An 8,858-nucleotide genomic window follows, 5' to 3' on the forward strand; every position below is an offset into this window, starting at 1 on the left:
CCAATGCATATCAAGAAGCGCACAGAATGCAGCATGATTTCTAAAAACTGCTTTTCTCTGCTACGCAAAAAAGCGACGTATCGCTAATACAGGAACTTTTTTTTTTACAATACGATATGCATCCATGATTTCTCTGGCTAAAGTATTGCCACTCCTGCATAGAATTCGAATACCGGAAAGAATTGGCTCACAGGGACAGGACCTACAATTGAACAGGTAAATGAAAAGAGGCTTTGTTAGCTGCAGAGCGATCATGTTCCCGCGCCCGGTCGTTGATGCATCGGCATCATGTGTCTATCTTCAGTCCCGTCTTGAAATCGCACTTACAAGTATTCAGTTAAACGAAACTTTAACGTTTCTGGGTCAATTAGAAGCGTTGCGATTAAGTACTGAACCCTCATCCCGATATTCATGTGTTATACGTACGTAGTTGGTTTTCCCGGTGAACTAAATGAGGCACCTTGCTTACGTTTAGTGAAAATAAGGGGCACGGTATAGGTTATGTGTAGGCAAAGGTTAACGAGCGTGGGTGAATTGTTACGTTTGTAATACATAACAGATACAAGACCTCTGGAGCGTTCTGAGTGTGTTTTATCAGAGGCGCAGAATTTAACCCGGTGCCGTTGGGCAGCTACAAATGCTACCAGGATTAAACTTAGTGAAAAGTGTGAGTGGAAATTGTCGCTGATCCAATCCACGTTTCTCTCGCTTACGTCCACCCAGTGCATAAGCCATCGAGGGACACGTGTCTTCGACCCCACGTGTCCCAGGAGCGACAATACCGTCACACGATCGTCGCCAACGTCGTCGTCGTGTTGCTGCTGCCGCGACGTGAACACACACGTCACAATGAGTTGATCGCCTCGAAGAAACACGTTAGTCCACCTGGTAACGCTTTCTAGAACACCAAACAATGGTGGTAGCCAGCTACCTGTAACTTGTCTTACTTAACATCGGCTCCCACATTGTATGCAATCTGAATCTTTTTTCCTTACTGCTTCCTCGGTCAACCAGACAACTCGGCAAGAGCGCCTGGAGGCGCCTCAGATTTCAAACATACTTACCGTGTAGTCAAAAGCATGAAGTTCGTTTCGATTGCCGAAGCCAGAATCCCGACAGAGCTTACTTTGTAACGACGCGTCTCAACCATCCAAAGGGTCACACTGACAAGGGAAATCGCTGAAACTTTTTATCTTGTTTTTAGATTGTATTTTCTAAGCCAGACGAATGCGTCTATCAAGGATCTCTGGCGATAACGGAGAAAACAGTAGTAATTGCTCGTGAAGGTGTCACTGCAACACTGTTTAATCTGAATATTAAAATGTCGGCAGGCTCTGACGGCATTGCAAACGTATTTTTTAGACGCTACGCTGAGCAGATTACTGGACAGTCATGAACATTCTTTACAACCAATCTTCGCTCGCGCAAACGCTATTCGATACAGTTTCTTCCCGCGCACGGTCGCGAAGTGGAATTTTTCGCCACCTAGCATGTTTGCCTCTAATGATTTTGTTAATGAAATGCAGTGCCATGTTTTGAATTCCTAGCCTCACCAGTTATTTTACGCTTCTGGTGATTTTCTTAAGTACCACGTGTGTATTATGATTTTTACCCTTTTGATGACCACATTTGTTAAACAAATTTTATGACGCGGTTTTTTTACCTGTGTTTCCTGTGTTCATCTCTTGCATTGTTTGATTCTATACTTTTGTATTTCACATGAAGCCACTCCTGCTCGAGCCAAATCATTGGCTTGCAGTATTTAAAATAAAACTGACACGCTTCCCAGATATCAGACGGTCGAGGGAAGCCGCACAGCGAATACAAAAATTGTGGCGCTGAGATTACCGCAACTAGTGCACAAAATATACCTATAAACAAACTATAACAAACTAAAGATCGTCAATGCCCATTTTGACCACTATAGTTCAGTGAAGGGCTTCCTGTGTGGTTTAATGGTAATAAATGGACGTTGGCACACATTTGTTCGCTTCCTGAACGGTGATACCGCAGGCAAAAGAAGAAACAGCCAGCAGAAATGCAGAAGATGTAACAAAAGATTCAGCGCTTTGTACTACAATTGCGACCATATATACAAAATGTTTTATTAAATTATTATTCAACCGCAGCCAGATGATGATCGCGCTGTTCTCTGTGATACTGCTGCGCAAAAATCAATCTTTTCTTCTATACTCCGTTGTAGTAGCTTCGTTATGCTCCGTTTCATGCTTAGCATGCAACGCCACGAAAGCAGTAGATACTTCTCACACTGGTCGAATCCGCAACCACAAAGTATAGTGCGTCACACAAACAAAGATATTGGGAATACGCCATGCAGTTCGATGCATAATTAAGCCTCGCACGTCGCAAGACAAGACCCGAACCCACTTGCCAGCAGCACACGAGCGGATCTGCGGCCAAAGCGCATCGCGTGCGCTCGCGACCGAAATGTGCACAAGTAACGCGCGATTGGGAAGTAGGAAAGGTCATTCCTATCTACAAGGGAGGCAATAGGAATAACCCACTAAATTATCGCCCCATCTCCTTAACGAGTCTTCCATGTAAGATAATGGAGCACGTCATCTTTTTACTCACTCATCATGGACCATTCAGACGCCAACCACTTTTTTAATCCTGCACAGCATGGACTTCGTAAGGGCTTTTCTTGCGAGACCCAACTAGCTCTTTCCCTTCACGACCTTCATGCGAATCTTGACTGTAATCAACAAACTGATGCTATCTTCCTCGACTATGAAAAAGCTTTTGACCAAGTCCCTCGCCGTCACTTATTACATAAACTTTCTTTCTTGAAATTATACATGGATGCATTAAAATGGCTAGAAACGTTCATTAGTAACCGCGAGCAATTCGTTACTATCAACAAGCAGTCCTCCGTCAACCTTCCGGTATCTTCAGGTGTCCCTCAGGGGTCTATTCTTGGACCACTTCTCTTTTTAATATACATCAATGACTTACCGCTTCAAGTAACTTGCAAAATTCGGATGTTCTGATGGAGATAACTTGCAACAAAATCTCAACCATGTGCAGTCTTAGTGTGTCCAATGGCTAATGACTCTTAATCTCTTTCAATAATGACTCTTTCAACCTTCCAAACATCTCATGGCACAGTGGCACCGCCATTGTCACAAAAAATTCTTCGGAATGCGGACAGTTTCTTGGTGTTTGTTCCGATTTCTACCTCGCACAACTCGTTGATGAACTTACTCGTACTACTGCAGTTTCCGCTAGTTACCTCGATCTCATTTTTACTGCTACACCTGATCTGGTTTTCAAACTTACTTATATCCCTGGTTTAAGTGACCACTTGATAATTCATTTCACTTTGAGTGCCCATGTTTCTACTAAAAAGAGCTTTAAGGTTGTTCGCGATTACAAGCACGCCGATACGGCTTCTATTACGGCAGAAATGGAATCATTCACAGCTGCTTACATCCCCGGTTTTGACGAACGCTCAGTTGAGGATAACTGGCAACTTTTCAAACATAAACTACTATCTTTAATTGTCTAAAGGTGTTTATTTGGCAGAACTCGGAGCAGCGCAACGTCGACGGGCAGGGCAGTCAGAGCTTCCAAGCACGAGAGCCGTTGCTGAGCAGGAGCGCTCGAGCCACTAGCGTTTAGAGCCAGTAGCGCTGAATCCACTAGCGTCTCTCTTCGCTACAATTGACAGTTATAGACCTCAACGAAAGATACCCTCAAACACTAGATCGCCATGGTTCAACAACTCTCTTAAACGCCTGCGCAACAAAAATAAACGGTTATTACCCCGGGCCAAGCAATCAAATCTCCCCGCTCATTGGTCAACATACCGTCAAGTGGAAACTGAGTACATCCAAATGTCTAGTAACGCTCAAACTACCTTCTTGAATGTTACACTGCCCTCGTTTCTTCAAACGAGTCCGCGCAAGTTTTGGAATGTTGTTAATGGCACTAAAACAAACATCATACATTTAACTTACCCTGACGGCACCAGTGTTCCACCTAATCAATGTTGCAGCGTTATGAATGAGGCGTTTTTCTCTTTCCTCAATGCAACTATCATCGTCAATTTACCGAGCGCACCAAGTTCAAGCTTCCCTGCGATGGATTCCCTAATAATTGACTGGGTTGATATTAGCCGGCTAATCATTAATCTGCAGATTTCGTCTGCCAGTGGGCCTGATAGTGTTAATTCAAAAATATTGAAATGCACTGAGGTGTTTTCATCTGTTATTCTTTCTAACATTTTTGCTCAGTCATTGCAGTATTCTTCGCTCCCGCGTGACTGGAAGAAAGGAGAGGTGGTTCCAGTCCCAAAGTCAGGCAATGCGCATGCTCCCGAGAACTACCGTCCCATTTCATTGACAAGCATCCCATGCAAACTTTTGGAACACATCGTTTACTCCCACCTTGTTGAATTTTTGAAAACCGATTCATTCTTTCATTCCTGTCAACATAGCTTCAGAAAAATGTACTCGTGTGAAACCCAACTAGCTTGCTTTACTAATGATCTTTTTGCTGCATCTGACTTTGACGTTGACTGTATTTTCTTGGACTATGCTAAGGCCTTTGATACCGTAACACACGATCAGCTTAACATTGATCCTTTAGTATTAGCCTGGATTAAGGACTTCCTTTAAGGTCTTTGATACCGTAACACACGATCTACTAAGCCTTAAACTCGATCAGCTTAACAGTGATCCTTTAGTATTAGCCTGGATTAAGGACTTCCTTTCCAATCGAACTCAGTAAGTAACTGCCAATAACGCTTCCTCTCCTTTTTCATCGGTTACATCAGGGGTCCCGCAGGGATCCATCCTCGGGCCTCTGCCCTTTCTAACTTATATTAACGATCTCCCTGACTGCGTGAAATCGTCTGCAATCAACCTGTTTGCTGATGACGGCGTAATATATCATAAGATCAGTGACCCCGCCGATTCCACTAAACTACAGGACCTTAAGAGCTTATCTATATGGTGCAATACGTGGAACATGAAACTAAACGTAAATAAATGTAAATATATGCGCATATCACGCCGCTCTAACAACACTGACACACGCATGTATTTTCTGAATAGCGCTCCTCTCTGTCAAGTTAATTTTTACAAGTATCTTGGCCTTTACATCCCTCACGATCTATCATGGCGCAAGCATGTTGAATTTATAACTTCTAACGCTAATCGCACGCATAGGCTATCTACGCAGAAACTTTTACGCCGTTCCCGCATCTTTAAAACTGACGCTCTACAAAACACTTGTTCGATCAAAATTAGAATATGCCTCGGCCATCTGGGATCCCCCTCAAGTATCACTAACCCTCTCCCTCGAAGCCATTCAGAACCGCGCGTCCCGCTTTATTCTAATTACTCTCGTCATGCTAGCGTAACACTCATGAAGCAAGCCCTTAACATACCGGAATTTTCAGTACGTCGTGCATACAGTCGCCTCTGACTTCTCCACAAGATTTACCACAACCCGGTATTAAAAGAAAAACTTCTTACACCTCCTTCCTACTTTTCATCCCGCAGCGATCACCTTCATAAAGTTTTCGTGCCATCTTGTCGCACGAACGCGTACTATTACTCTTTTTTACCTCGCACCTGCAATGACTGGAACCACCTCCCCGCATCGGTCGCTACTATTATAGACTCATCGAGGTTCAAGACTGCTGTTTTCCATGCCATCTAACAAATATTTTATTCATTGATCTGCATTCTTTTTCCCTGTATATGTACCACTCCTTTCTGTAGCGCCTACGGGCCTTGAAAGTATTTAAAATAAATAAATAAATAAATAAATAAATAAATACAAAAAGATGTAAACATATGTCATTTACTCGCAGTCGTACAACCTTCTTGCCTCCTTACACAATAGCCAACAATCGGATTGAAACAGTAAAATCATTCAAGTACTTAGGTGTCTTAATTTCCTATGATTTTAACTGGGGCACGCATATCAGCAGCACAGTATCATCCGCGAACAAAACACTCGGCTTTATGAAGCGCCACTTGCGTCATGCGCCTCAGGATGTCAGACTTGTGGCGTACAAATCACTTATCAGGCCTAAAGTCGAATATGCGTCACCAATCTGGAACCCATATCAAAAATATCTCGTTAACGCACTTGAGCGCTTCCAAAATCGTGCAGTAAGATACATTCATTCATCCTACTCATATGACGTCAGCATATCATCCTTAAAAGAGGAATTTGAGTTAGAGTCAATATCGCACCGCCGTAAGATAGCCAGCGTTGGTCTTTTTCATAAGTTTTTCTACAGTTCACTTAATCGTGTGCCATACATCATTCCACCCCCAAGAATGTCACAACGCGCTCGTCATCCGCTCCAACTTCTAAAACCACGCTCACACACAACTACCTTCTCTGCTTCTTTTTTTTTTCTCGAACAGCAACTGATTGGAATGCCCTTCCCCGCGATGCTGTTAATACTAATCATCACCATGTGTTCACTGCTGAGGTTGCTTCAATTTCGTCAAATTGTATTTTTGTACAAATTCATCATCTACCATACGTTTGTCGATTGTATGCAATGTATGCACCTTTTTTCAAATGCTCCACTAGTTATTGAAGTAAATTTTCCATTGCCACTGTTTCTTCTCTTCGGCCAAAATAACTGTTGCTTTTTTCTTCTAATTGGCAATTTGTCACGAGTATCTACTTGTTTATACAGGGTATCTACCACTTTTCAAATGTTTTGTTTGTTATCATGTTGAATTGTTGTTGCAAGATGTACCCCACCCCTTATGTAACACCCCTGATAAAGGGGCCTTTAAGGAAATAAACTGACCTGACCTGACCTGATTCGACAAAACTTGCATCGACAAGTAGCAGTTTCAAAGAAAAAAAGTCCCAGTTTCACCCAAAAGAAGGAGCATCGTTGCGATAGCAAATTAGCGCACAGCCGTAAGAAGTAAGGACAGTACTTTTATCGACCGTATCAACTCGTAAACATTTGATTGCTAATTAAATTGACAAGCACGGTGTTATCACGCATAGCAAACATGAACACAACACTGGATGACCACGGATATGCTGTTAAAACGCTGGAGGGAGGAAGCGCGGCAGCAGCAGCAAGCGAATCGACCTTCTTGCTGTCTATCGCTTCAACACAAACTGAGCGCCCAAAACACACACAATAAGAATGGGCTGGGGTGCGTTTGGCAGGATTTCTCATATCATGAACAGCAGGTTGCCATTATCCCTCAAGAGAAAAGTGTATAATAGCTGTGTCTTACCAGTACTCCCGTATGGGGCAGAAACCTGGAGGCTTACGAAAAGTGTTCTACTTAAATTGAGGACGACGCAACGAGCTATGGAAAGAAGAATGATGGGAATAACGTTAAGGGATAAGAAAAGAGCAGATTGGGTGAGGGAACAAACGCGAGTTAATGACATCTTAGTTGAAATCAAGAAATAGAAGTGGGCATGGGAAGGATATGTAATGAGGAGGGAAGGTAACCTATGGTCATTAATGGTTACGGACTAGATTCGAAGGGAAGGGAAGCGTAGCACGGGGCGGCAGAAAGTTAGGTGGGCGGATGAGATTAAGAAGTTTGCAGGGGGTACATGGCCACAATTAGTACATGACCGGGGTTGTTGGAGAAGCATGGGAGAGGCCTTTGCCCTGCAGTGCGTGGGCGTAACCAGGCTGATGATGATGAATACACAGCACGCACAAAGCTACAAGCCGTCGACGCACCTAGACTCTGGCCCCGACGGAGATGCGCTCTCAAGATACGAAGCGCGCAGCCTCCACACATACGCCGTTGCAGCCGGAATACGACCGCGCCGTCCCGCCCTCCCTTCCTCGCAACGTTGGGTGCTTCGCGGGCGCCGCCGCAAGACGGCGCGCTTCCTCTCCGTTCTTCTCCCTTTCGCGCGATCGAGATTGAGCCGCGAACGTCGGCTCCTCCAACGTTACTAGACTCGTTTCAGTTTTAAAACTCGGCGCTGTTGCGCGGAACCGCCACCCGCCCGCGCCTTCGTGGCGCTGCAGTCGCGCCCGGCTTCACTTCCTCACCATTCCTCACTGGCCGGCTACGCGGGCGGGCCGGATTAAGCACGCGGTGCAGCGTTGGTGTATTCTGTGGTTCGTTGTCGACAGCGAATTTCAGCTAGCATGTCATCCGTGGTACTGTAGCCTTCGCCGAGTTCAGTAGACGATGCCGACGTGCTGCGTACCTGGCTGCATAGGCCGCTATCGGAACGATGTCGACAGTTCGGCGCACCACTTTTTCTGTCCTCCCAGCAACGCGACGCTTCGCTCGGCGTGAAACAGAGCGATTCCTCGTGCCGACCGGGAACTGTCTTGTCTTGTGTCCCAGACAGTGGCGCGTACCCATTATGGGGGATTGGCCAAGAAGCAGGCGGTTTTCCGTATGGTTAGAAGTAGAGAGAAACTAGATTTGTATAGTGGAGCGTGGGACGATAGTACTGTAATTTAGAAGTGTAATTAAATATTGCTAGGAATTCCGATAAAATAAGTAAACGTAAAGAAATGAAATAAATTAAATTATGGATAATTTTGGAAATTCAGCAAGGTACTCTTTTTGTGTCTCTAATAAAATTGTAAACTGCCAGAAAAGCATCCCTGTGGCTGGATCCCAGTGAAGTCGCCCCAAAAGAAAGAATGGTTGGCGAGGTTAGCGAGAGGCCAAGTTTGGTAAATGAGTATTCTAATAGTTTTCTTTGTCTTAGAAAGCGACGGCACGAGAGAAAGTAATGTTCGATAGTTTCAGGTTTACTGCAAAAGGAACATAGAGGGGACACTGCGAGACCAGACCTGTGTAAGTAAAAATTTAGAGGAGGTATGCCGTATGCGACCCCTCAATTATGTAAAA

This window comes from Dermacentor albipictus, chromosome 9 (genome assembly GCF_038994185.2).
Source record: "Dermacentor albipictus isolate Rhodes 1998 colony chromosome 9, USDA_Dalb.pri_finalv2, whole genome shotgun sequence".
NCBI lineage: Eukaryota > Metazoa > Arthropoda > Arachnida > Ixodida > Ixodidae > Dermacentor > Dermacentor albipictus.